Source organism: Ovis canadensis, chromosome 1 (assembly GCF_042477335.2).
Source record: "Ovis canadensis isolate MfBH-ARS-UI-01 breed Bighorn chromosome 1, ARS-UI_OviCan_v2, whole genome shotgun sequence".
NCBI lineage: Eukaryota > Metazoa > Chordata > Mammalia > Artiodactyla > Bovidae > Ovis > Ovis canadensis.
In genome coordinates, this window is record NC_091245.1 from 266,558,924 (window position 1) to 266,571,516 (window position 12,593).

The window sequence follows — 12,593 nt, forward strand, 5'->3', positions numbered from 1 at the left end:
GGTTGCCATTTCCTCCTCCAGGGGATCTTCCCCACTCAGAGATTGAACCTGTATCTCCTGCATTGGCAGGCAGATTTTTTTTTTTTTTAAACTACTGAGCCACCAGGAAACCCCACAGATGTCTTTAGCAGACCCTTTATGCTTGAGCTGCAAATGCTGAAGGCTGCAAGGCCCATCCTTACAAGGAGCTCTGAGCAACGTCATCACCCTCGTGACGAAATCCTAAATCCTGGGGGAAGGCCTGGCACTTATAATAAGCTCTTTCATGACGGGCCTCGGGAGGAATTAACAATATAATTTTTCAGACCTTACAGAATATCAAATAATTAGAGCTCATGCACGTAAAGGGGGCACACCATGAGAATTGTGGCTTGTTTCTTAAAAGATCCAATTTATATATTAAAACAATAAAAGACGTCAGGGGAGTGCTGGCCCTGCGATGTTTGCAGTCTGCTCTACGCAGTTCTAGAAAGCTCCACCTCCAGAGGAAACCAAGGAGACTGTGCCCCCGGCTCCTCATCTGGACGCTTGGGGCTGTGCTGGGCCAGACCAGGAGGATGCAAGTGATGATGGGTCTCCTGGGCGGGGAGGAGAGGCTTGCTGTTAATGCATGCCCTGGCTACGTGCCCACTAGAATCAGCCCAGCGTAGCACAGCGAAAAATGTGCTCGTCCTGCCAGGTCCTAATGTAGAAATTGAAGTAGTAGAAAGGATTTGATGTTAAATTTCCAGCTAGACGGCATGTTTATGCTTGAGTGTGGCGGCTGTGGGGAGAAGGGGAAGGGAAGTAGCTACAGCACAATTGAGTTCTTCTAGGCGTGCGGGACTCCTCGCTCCCCCCACAGATGGCCCTGCGTCCTCCCTTGCCTTCCCCCAGGTGACAGGTTGAATTGAATTGTGTGTCCAAAAGATGCTACATTCATCACCCCCAGCACCTGTGGAAAAGGGTCTCTGCAGGTGATCAAGGGAAGATGAAGTCATCAGGGTGGACCCTCCTCCGATCTGACGGGTGTCCCCATGGAAAGGGGTCACTTGGACACACAGAGACACACAGAGGGAAGATGCTGTGAAGACACAGGAGACGGCTGTCTTCAGGGGGGCCATCAGAGCTTCCAGAGACCGGGAAAGGCCTGGCAGAAGGCTCCAGGTCTGCCTCCACCTTGACCTTGGAGTCCAGACTCCAGACTGTGTGATAACATGTGCCTGTGCTTTGGGCTGCTCTTGTAATGGCAATCCCAGGACCCTTCCCCACCCAGGCCCAGAGGGCGCCCAGGGTTCCTGGCCATCACCGTGGGCTACGAGCACCAACCCCATCGTTCCGCCTGCCCCACGACCCCTGTTAGGCTATTCCTCCCGTGGCTCCAGCAGGACCCCAAGCAGAGACTCTGTCCCTCCGCATTGCCATCTTGGAGACCCCAGTTGAGGATTGGGAGCCTGGGGTCCTCTGCAGCTCCCAGCACTCCAAGCCCAGGTGAGCCCCCTTTCCCCACCCACCCTACCCCCAGCCGATGCCTTGTTTTCTGAGCTTCGGGGGCAGCTGGCTCCTAAGGATTCCTAGCTGTCTCACTGGAGGTCTAGGACCACGTTTGTAAACCCCTCAGTGTCCTTAGAGAGTTCCTGGAGCTGCAGAACTGCCCAGACCCTTCAGTGCTATGAGATCCTCCTTCCCAGTGATCCCCTGATGCAGGACAGAGGACCCCAGCCCCGTCCCGCCCCTGAGAACCATCACAGCTGCCTTCCCTTCGAACTGGCTCATGGGGACCAGGCCTTGGTCCGAGCTCAAGGCCCCCCACCTCCTCAGGGGGCCAGGTGGATGCTGGCTGGGGTCCAGGCCCCTCCTTTCCCACCCCTGCCCCTTCTTCCCCACATTCTGGTCTCTGCCTCAAGGCCCCCACCCATGCCAGCCCACCTGGGCACCTCCCAGTTCTGCTCCTCCTCTGGGGGCCAGTGAATGGGGCACAGATGTGCCCAAAAATGTAAGGGCCTAGATGGGAAACCGAGCTGAGTAGGCCAAGAGGGGTCTGGGGGCTGGCCTACCCCTGCGTCCCTGCTTCCAGGGCCGTATCCCCACACAGAGGCCCAGGGCAGGGTCTTCACACTTAGGGACAATCCAACACCTGGCTTTTGTCCTCCAAGGGGCCAGCCCTGGAGACCAGCCTGAAGGTGTAGCTGTCTGTGTATTCCAGCTCCCCCAGGTGCTCCTCCCCGGGCAGTGTCCCCTGGGTGTGGTGTCCTGACCAGAGATGCTTCTGGGCATCAGGCAAGGGGCCAGCTTTCTGCAGGCCATATGCAGGCCCACCTTTAGGCTTTGAGGCTTGCGGCTCCATACAGGACAAAGGGTCACTGGGCTAACAGGATGATCAGCGGCCTTGGAGGTCCAGCCTGGTGGTTAGGCAGCGTTCGTGGAGAGTCCACCATGGAGCTGTGCATGCCGTCACCAAGGTAGGATGGTCCTGGGACTTCCTGGGTGAGAAACGCATGGTGGAACCACATGACTGTGTGGTCCTGGAGGCTGCGGGGTCAGGGCGGGCAGACAGCCAAGTGGGTGGGAAGGAACGGGGTATCACTGCTGATGGTGGGATGTGGCCCGGGGACCTGCCAGGTGCCAGCATCATGCAGCAGGGTCCAGAGGTCAAGAGCTGATTCTGAGGCTCACCGGGTGGGAGGTGGTGAGAGGAGGGGCTGTTGTAAGCTCTGGGAGGCCGGGGTGTCCATGCACCCTCTGACCAGCTGAGCCTCTCAACGTCTCCTTCCCACTATGGACAGGGCCCCCCATCACAGAGAAACCAGTGAGCCCTTCCAGATGAAGTCAGGGTCAGGCCCACTGGCCCATGGCTTCCGGTGACCTTTCCTCCGTTGGCTCTGATTCCAGGGCACAGCCGGGACTCCCTTCCCCATCCTCAGGGGCCCCCTAGATGAGAGAGGTCAAGACGGTGGTGTGAACTGGCCCGAGCTGGTTTTCTCAGGCACCACGCTCGTGGTGACAGTGGCCCCCGAGCGGGGAGCGGCAGAGGCTCGTGACCCAAGCAGCCTCCTGGTCTGACCAGAGGCATTTGGGGAGTTACCCAGGCTGGCAAGCAGGTGAGAAACAAACCTGGCCTGCACTCTGGCCGCAGATCCCTGCCCGGCAATCTGTCAGGCAGGCATTCTGGCCTCTGTGGGGACAGGCCGCAGCCCCCCGAGGCGGGAGCACCGGCTGCTGGGACACCCCGACCCTAGCTGGATCCAGGACCAGGTGGGGTCAGGACTCCTTGGCCACCCTGCGCATGATGGGCACCAGCTCTGAACCTCTGTTGCCCACCCCTGTATCCTGAGCAGAGTTCATTCTCCCACAGGAGCCGGTTCTGACATTCCTTATGGGGGACAAGACAACCCACTCCAGTGTGCCTGCCCGGAGAATCCACGGACAGAGGAGCCTGAGGGACCACAGTCCACAGGGCCACAAAGAGTCGGACTCAACTGAAGCAACTTAGCACGTATGCAGGCATGCATGCATGCTAATTAAAAAGCTTCAGGAAAAATAGGGAGGTTAGTGAGATGGCAGAATCTAGAAGGACGCCTCCTCATCTTCTGAGAACTCCAAAATTGCAACTAATTGCTAAACAACCATTGACAGGAGAATGCTGGATCCCACCAAAAAATAAAAAATAAAAACAAAAACAAAAAAACCCAAGTCCAAGGGCAAAGGAGAAGCCCCAACAAGACAGTAGGAGGAGTGAAATCACGTTTAGAATCAAACGCCACACCCCTTAGCAAAGTGATGCTCAAAGTTCTCCAAGCCAGGCTTCAACAGTACATGAACAGAGAACTTCCAGATGTTCAGGCTGGATTTAGAAAAGACAGAGGAACCAGAGACCAAATTGCCAACATCTGTTGGATCACAGGAAAAGCAATAGAGTTACAGAAAAAACATCTATTTCTGCTTTATTGACTGCCAGAGCCTTTGACTGTGTGGATCACAACAAACTGTGGAAAGTTCTTCAAGAGATGGGAATACCAGACCACCTTACCTGCCTCCTGAGAAATCTGCATGTAGGTCAAGAAACAACAGATCTGGGCATGGAAAAATGGACTGGTTCCAAATTGGGAAAGGAGTATTGTCACCCTGCTTAACTTCTGTGCAGAGTACATCATGCAAAATGCTGGGCTGGATGAAACACAAGCTGGAGTCAAGATTGCCATCAATAATCTCAGATATGCAGATGACAGCAGCCTTATGGCAGAAAGCAAAGAGGAACTAAAGAGCCTCTTGATGAAAGTGAAAGAGGAGAGTGAAAAAGCTGGCTTAAAACTCAACATTCAGAAAACTAAGATCATGGCATCTGGTCCCATCACTTCATGGCAAATAGATGAGGAAACAGTGAGAGACTTTATTTTCTTGGTCTCCAAAATCACTGCAGACGGTGACTGCAGCCATGGAATTAAAAGACGCTTGCTCCTTGGAAGAAAAGCTATGATAAACCTAGACAGCATATTAAAAAGCAGAGACATTACTTTGTGACAAAGGTCCATCTATTCAAAGCTAGCGTTTTTGCAGTAGTCGTGTATGGATGTGAGAGTGGAACCATAAAGAAAGTTGAGTGCTGAAGAATTGATGCTTCTGAACTGTGGTGCTAGAGAAGACTCTTGAGAGTCCTTTGGACTGCAAGGAGATCCAACTAGTCATTCCTAAAGGAAATCAGTCCTGAATATTTCATTGGAAGGACTGATGCTGAAGCTGAAGCTCCAATCCTTTGGCCACCTGATTCAAAGAACTGACTCATTGGAAAAGACTCTGAAGATGGGAAAGATTGAGGGCAGGAGGAGAAGGGGATAACAGAGAATGAGATGGTTGGATGGCATCAGCAACTCGATGGACTTGAATTTGAGGAAGCTCCGGGATGTGGTGATAGACAGGGAAGCCTGGCGTGCTGCAGTCCATGGGGTTGCAAAGAGTTGGACATGATTGAGTGACTGAACTGAACTGAACAGCAAAAATAAAAGTTACTGATTCTCCAGGAGAAGTCCACAGACACTCTGTGCCCATCATGGCCGCAGGGTAGTGGCTCACACAGCACGCCCCCCATCCCATGATGCCAGGTTATATGTTATTGGCCTTCACCCCACCTGCCTCCTAGGCTGGCGCTGAATCTGGGCAATTGTCAGCCTTGGCATTGAGGAAGCCCCACAGCCCATTCCCAGCAGCCGGGAGATTCCAGAAATGCCCTCCAAGCCCGGCAGTCATCACAGCTGGTCTGTTTAGGAGTGGAGCTGTCTGTCTGTCCGTCTGTCCTGGCCCCAGCAAAGGCCCCTCTGCAGGGTGGAGACCCAGGGCTCAGGGACAGTGGACAAGCCAGCATGGACTAAAGACACTCAGGCTCCGAAGTGACCTTAAGGAAGGAAAAAACAATGTCCACTCCCCCCGCTGGGCTCCCTCCCTGAGGCCAAAGGAGCAGTGGGGCCATGGGGACTCAGGGCTGGTGGCAGCAGGAAGGTAAACATCAGGGAGAAGGTTCCCAGGCTAAGTCGTTAGTGAGGGGGCGCTGCTGGGGGTGGTCGGGTGAGAGGAGGAGCCACGGAGGAAGGGGCACAGGCAGACTCCTGGCCCCTGGCCCTCAGAGCCTGGGGAGTTGGGGTGGGGGCGAGTTGGGGTGAGAGAGACTGAAGGTGAGCTGACCATCAGGCCGCCAGGCTGGTGCAGCGGACCTGCCAGGAGGCCACTGTGACAACCAGGGAGAGGTGACAGCCGCTCAGAGCAGGGCAGGGCAGAGGGGAGAACGGCCAGATGCCCTGTGGGCGAGAAGGTGGGGCCGCCTGCAGGGGGCGGCTGTCAAGGAGGCAGGCGGTCCTCAGGGTTTGGGCCGACCTCCCGGAGGAATAGAGCTGGCCTGGGCTGAGTCGAGTGGGTTCGGAGCCTGTAGGACATGATGGGCTGGTCATGTCTGTGGATGTCTGGGGGGTGTTGACCAGGCATTTGGACTGGAGTCTGGCTGCCTGGCAGGGGTCCCAGTTCACAGGGTGGAGGGTGGCAGCCCGTCACCCAGGGCTCAGGGAAAGGTAAGCAGCAGGGGTGTGGGGCAGTGCACCCCCAAGGACCAGGCCCAGTGTGCGTGGCCAGGACGGCTCTTGCACAGACCATGGGGGGCTGACCCCGCCTGGGGATGGCCCCAGCTCTGTTCCTCAGATCCTCTAAGGCTCCTAGATTTCAGGGGCACTTTGGCAGCTAAATTCACACTCCTGCACTTTGATCAGGGGCTTCCCAGGTGGCTCAGAGGTGAAGAATGTGCCTGCCAATACAGGAAACATGAGACGAGGGACACAAGAGACATAATCTGCCCTGGGTGGGGAAGATCCCCTGGAGAAGGGCACAGCAACCCACTCCTGTATTCTTGCCTGGAGAATCGCATGGACAGAGGATCTGGCGGGCTACAGTCGATGGGGTCACAAAGGGCTTGACATGACTGGGTGACTTAGCACACACATACACGCTTAAATCAGTTGCTTCCTTGGTGTCCCATCCTCCTTAGGATCAGGACCAGCTGACCTCACTAGTACAGGGCCCCCAGCGGTCCAGGGAGAAGGCTCACTAGAGAGGGGCGATACGCAGGGCCCCAGACCCGGAAGGACTCTTCCAGGTTTCTTGTCTCTGAGGTAGGCCACGACAGGCTTCCCTGGAAGGACCGAGGTGAGGGTCCAGTGGCCAACAGGTGGGGAGCCCTGGGCACTCACCGGAACATGGCGATAATGGGGACACGCGGGCCTGGCTGTGAGTGGCGTGTGTCAGGCCACTGGTCCTCACAGCTGGGCATGAGGCACTGTTAACCTCCCCCTCTAAACAGAGGCACAGAGATCACCAGGCAAGAAGTAGCTGCAGTGGGGTCCAGCCCAGGTGGCCACACCAGGACAGACACCCGGGCCCCCGGCCCTCTGTGCGCACCAGGCACCTCTGTGCGCACCAGGCACCCTCAGGCAGTACTCTCTGCTGGGGCTTCCTCTCTCCTGAATTTTCAGCTGCTCTTCACGTTCCTGCATCACTGAAGCTGAGAGTCCTCTCTAACAGACACACAGTTTCCCACCCAGGTGTGTTTAGCCATGACGGTGCAGGCCACACGGATGGTGTCTGGGAGCCAAGGGACTAGAGGATGATTGTTTGTGGGTCTAGGTGTCACAAGCTGACGGTTAGAACTCAAAGCTTGGGGAGCTTAAAAGTTGCCCAAAGTCACACGGCAAGCAGGAAGGGCTGGGGTAGACCCCCACCACTGCTGCCCCCAGACCCATGGCCAGGGCCAGACTGGTGCGTGTCCTGGGTGGTGATGGGGCAGGAGATGAGTCAGCACTGGGCTCTGTGAAGCTCAGTCTCACAGACTTAATTTGTGTTCAAACGAGATCTGGATAAGTGTTGCTCCCCTGAAAGAGGGGTGAGCCCTGGTGTGTCAGAGGCGTGAACACAAGGGTCTCCTCATTCGCAATGCTCCCCCATTGATACATTTTAGCCAGTGAGACCCAAGAAAAGTCTACCAGGAGGTCTTGGCAAACCGTGGTTTCCCTGATACAGGCCTTCTTCCATCCCCCACACATCAACCCTGCCTAATTCTGTCTCCAGAAAGCAGATGGGATGGCTGGTGCCACTGCAGCCATCTAGTATTAATGAGGTAAAGGTCAAGAATACGGTAGACTTCAGCGACAATGGCATTGAGCTGTGAACTACGCATAACAATGGTCTATCTCTAATTTTCACAATGCGATTTTTTTTTTTAAAGAAACCTATTTGTTTAAGCTATTCCATGTTTCTCCCCACCACTAACTTGCAGCAAAGCACATCAGACAAGAGGTGGCTCTATTCCATTGGCCCCACTTGAGGAGATTCAGAGTCAGTCTTATCTTCATGACCCTCCTGAATCAAAAATACAAACAAGGTCTCCAAGATAAGGGCAGACGGGCTGGGTCTCCAAGTCACTACCTTGGAGATTCTTCTTGCCTTACTCAGCCTGTAGCGGACCACTTGCCCTAGCAGGTGCCGCATGAAAGCCCTCTAGATATTGGAGACAGTGCAGGACCACAGAAGCTGGGGCTGACAGTGAAGGGCTGATGGGTGGGGAGGGTGGGGGACCCCCTCAGAGCGGCTCCTGACCTTGGCCCCACGTGTGCTCAGTGCTGCAGGCAGAGCCTGGGTCCCAGGCCAGAAACCAGGGCACAGGCCATGTCATGCCGAGAGCCAGAAGGTGCCTGCGAATATCTGGTCCCTCTTCCCCCTTTCCACCAGCAAACAAGGCCTGGAGACGGGTCCAGCGTGGCCAGAGACAAGACACTGGCCGATGGAAGGACGGGCCCAGAGCCTGGGTCTTCTCTTGCCTCGGCCACTGACCTTTACACCCACTGCAAGGCCCACAAGAGGACCAGCAGACTCTGGTCTGAGACTGGCCAGGGCTAAGGTGCCCGAGGGGACGTTAGTCTGGGCAATGAGAGGAGCAGATGCTAAGATGGGACTTTGTTAGGGGAAACACCGATGTGGCAGGAAGTGAGCAGGACGGGGGAAAAGTTGAGAGGGCCTGAGATGGCAGAGTTGGCCCGACCCTAGTGCCAGGCAGAGTGGGGGAGGTGAGGGAAGGCTCGGTCAGGCCCCAGGGAGGCTTCGGGCTATGCTTGGCTGGAGTGCAGGTGCCCCAGGTGTGGGCCACCTTGGCTTCCCCGTGTGTGTCCCATGGACACTGGGCAGCAGCCTCAGGGAGTGTGGTCTTTGGCACAGGGTGTCAGCATGGCTGTGGGGCCCATGGCCCATTAGCTCCCTGGAGGTGGAGGCTTAGATCACAACCTCGGGCAGGGCCTTCAAATCCAGGTTCCTGGTCCTAGCTCTGGCTGTTGTGGTTCAGAGGCCTGGGGTAACTAACACACGTAGAGGATGGACACTTGTGTGTGTTCCTCTCTACAAGCCCCCGTCATCTCATTGCCTTCCTTCCTGGGTCCAGGCGTGTGTTCTGCTCTCCCTGTTGTTTTCCGCACACCATCACCCCCCATCGCTGCCTTGCATCACAGGCCAGCTCTGTGGCCGTTCGGGTTTCCAGACTCTGCTCTGAATTGCCAGCTGCGTAGGGGCAGGGACCGACGTTGGTTCTCTGCTGTGTCTCCAGAACCCTGGACAGCACCTGGCTCCCTGACGGATGGATGGATGGGCGAATGAATGAATGAGACAATAAAGGAAAAGGGAGGGACTGAGTGTGGGCAGGGTCCTCGGAGCCTTTCACCAAGCAGAGGGGACCTGGGGACAATGCAGGTCACCTACTTCCTCCTCTCATCTGCCATGACTCAGCCCCGTCTGCTCCCCGCCCATCCGGCCCTAAGCGTCCAGTCCCGGCTGCAGCCGGCTAACAAGGACAGGAGGTCTGGGTGTTCTGCCAAGAAGCGTGCGCCATGCCTCATTCCAGCACGCCCGCCCTGGGGTGTGGGCAAGTGCCTTGGGATTGCTTTTTAATGGTCTGCTTTGTTGGCTTGACTTTGCCATCATAGCCAGCCAGCTTGGCTGCCAAGTGGCCGCATGTCAGCTGTGGGGCTGGACAGCTTCCCACTGCCCTGGGGGACCAGCCTGAGATGAGCACTGCCCCCCTTTCCAGGGGAAAGGGGATGCTGGCAACAGGGAGGTTGAGCATCATCTTGTTGCCTTTTCAATGGCTTCTCTTGGTACTTTCCGAGCTGCAGAGGCAAGCCCACTGTACCATCACCGCCCAGGTGGGCCTGAGTCCCGCAGGCTCAAGAGAAGCCACTGGTGCCGTTATGTTTAGGGCGCAGTTGGAGCTGAGTGGGACAGAAGGAGGGTCGAGGATGGGCTCTGGCCTTCTTGAGGAGTGCTTGCTCCCTTCCTGGCCTCACAGTAGCTCTTCAGCAATTTCAAGGGGATGCATAGGCATGTCCCTGTGTGGTCAGTGGTGAGGCCTGCCCTCTGCACCCACTGGCTTTGCTCTGGACCAGGGACCTTGAATTGCTGGTCCCCTGGGGGTGGGCGGCAGTTCTGTCCACAGGAGTCAGGCAGGAGCTGCTAACACAGAGTTGGGGGCCCAGGTCTGAGACCCTGCAGGGGCTGGAGGGCTGCATTTCTGGGTTGTTTTCTGTGGCTCCCAGAAGAGGCGGGTGGGGATGGAGTGGGGGACGCGCAGCAGGGCTGGGAAGCAGCAGATCAGGGCCTTCATCATCCACAGCCTCCTTCAGGGCAGCAGTTTCAGGCCCGGGTCTGGGGTGACCCTGTAAGTTCATGGTCTAGCACAGAGGCAAACTTTGCCTCTGGGTCATAGCACCCGCTGAACGAACTTCCTCCAGGCCTGCTCTGAGCTCCTTAGTTCTCTAAACCTCCCCACGGAGCAGCTCCTGGTGGTGCAGCTGGTTTGCATCTGCAGCTCAGAAAATCCCAAGAGCAGCCACTGAAAAGGTGGCAAGGTGATGCCCACCCCCCCCCCTCCAGCTCCTGAGGGCCGCCAGCCACCCCCAGCTCAGGGCTGCAGGGCTCCCCCTCCAATCCAGTCACTGGACTGCGGGCTGCTCAACCTCCCTCTGTCTCCTTCTGCGACCACGTGTATGTAGGGCCCAGTTCCCGCAGACCACATTTGGAGGGTGAGGACGCTGGGACTCTGGCAGCCTTGGGCCAGCAGCCCCTCCTGCCCCCAGAGGAGGACCCCTGGCAACTACCCTTCCCCCCAGCCCTGTGGAGATGAGGCTAGCCTGAGACTGAGGGTCCTGCCTGCGGGAAGCATCTTCAGGCCTCTGACATCCCCAGGCTGACTGCAGCCTCCTGGGCGCTGAGTCACGGGTGCCGCGCTCTCCCGCTCCACACCATGTGGGAGGACACACCGTATGGCCCTCCAGTGGGGGCCAGGAATTCCACCTGAAGTGACAGGGAATTTCTGCCCTCCTCAAGGCCTCGAGTCATTGTCACTGCCACCATCCACAGGCTCCGACAAGCTTGTGCCTGTGTGTGCATGTGTGTCTGCATCAGTTTCTGCCTGGACCTGCCCTCTCGGCCCGGGCAGTGCTGCGAAGCCCCCAGAGTCTTCCCCGTCCGCCCCGAGAGGGAGGGTGCACACACACAGATGCACAGACATTCACACACCACACATGCACACTCACACGCGCACACACACACACATACCAGACACATGATCCACCTTCATGCTCCCCTCTCATACAAACTACACACATGTCACTTAGGCACACACCGCAGAAACACACATGCCCACACCCACACGCACACCCCTGGCTGGCTGATTGGGGCACACAGCCTTCCTCGAAGATGGTTCCCAGACTCACATAGGTCCTGCCGTCCACGCTGAGGATCGCTCAGGATGGATGACTCAGACATATATGTGCCAGGACTCTAAAAAGCGTTAGGAGACCCCAGTCCTCCCACAGTGTCCCCACGCCTTGTGCCTGCACCCAACACGCGGTGCTGGATATCTCATGGTTCACAGGGCTGCTGGAGCCTGGCGAAGAGGACCTCCAAGCCCACTCTCAGCTCCTCTATCTTGGGCATCTGTTCTGAGGGGGCCTGGAGAGGCAGGGCTGGACCCAGGGCTGCCTGGAGGATCCCATCACCTGCCAGCAGCCAGCGTGGAAGTGATGACTAGCTTGCCTCTGCAGCCTTGGGCAGGGTCCTGTCGCGCTGTGGGTGGGCAGGCCCCACCCTCAAAATCTCCCTCCTCCCAGGCCAGGTTCCTGCAAAGGAGCCTAGGCTGAGAGCTGCTGAAATCCAGCCTGGCTTCCCTCTGAGCTGGCCCCTCCCCTGGAAGGAAGAAGGCAGGTGGATCCCTTTGGGGTCTCCAGCAGGGCTCTCCAGGGGGCTGAGGTAGGGAAACTCCAGAGTGGAGAGGGCATCCCCTGCTCCCCTCTGCAGTGGGTATGACACAGCTGCCTCCAGGCTGCAGCAGGCTTTGTTGCTGTGGTTGTTCAGTCTCTCAGTCATGTCGGACTCTGTGTGACCCCATGAATTGCAGTGCATCTGGCTTTTCTGTCCTTGAAACCCATGTCCATTGAGTCGGTGATGCCATCCAGCCATCTCATCCTCTGTCATCCCCTTCTCCACCTGCCCTCAATATTCCCAGCATCAGGGTGTTTTCCAATGACTCGGCTCTTCCCATCAGGTGGCCAAATATTGGAGCTTCAGCTTCAGCATCAGTCCTTCCAATGAATATTTAGGACTGATTTTCTTTAGGATGGACTGGTTTGATCTCCTTGCAGTCCAAGGGACTCTCAAGAGTCTTCTCCAGCACCACAATGTGAAGACATCAATTGTTTGGTGCTCAGCCTTCTTTATAGTCCAACTCTTTAGGCTTATTATGACTTTTCACGCCAAGTGGGCTCAAAATCCAGGAAGAGGAGCAGCGGGGGAGGCAGGCTGAAGAGGAGCCGGAGGTAAGAATGGGTGGGGGTAGGGGCTGGAGGGGGCAGCAGCCCTCTGGGGACTGGTTGTCAGCTGTGCCTAAGCCGCCCTCTCACCAGCCCAGCGCCGTCACCTTCCTGTTCAACTGGCTTCCCCTTTCGGGGCCTGGAAGAGCCTCCTTCCCCGGGATTGTTGGTTGCAGCTTTCTCTCCTTGGACCTCCGGGACACTACCAGGTGTGGGCCGGGGACCCCC

General features: G+C 56.9%; 1 long non-coding RNA gene across 2 annotated transcripts; it reads left to right on the forward strand.

Annotated features, from left to right (window-relative positions):
- Positions 1-403: 403 nt before the first annotated feature.
- Positions 404-4,997, forward strand: LOC138436177 (uncharacterized). 2 transcript variants are annotated; one of them, XR_011255370.1, is made up of 2 exons: positions 404-2,441; positions 3,335-4,997. It is a non-coding gene; the product is annotated as an uncharacterized lncRNA (long non-coding RNA). The 2 variants fall into 2 exon arrangements; XR_011255368.1 differs by lacking the exon at positions 404-2,441 and adding an exon at positions 2,564-3,080.
- The last annotated feature ends 7,596 nt before the right edge of the window (positions 4,998-12,593 follow it).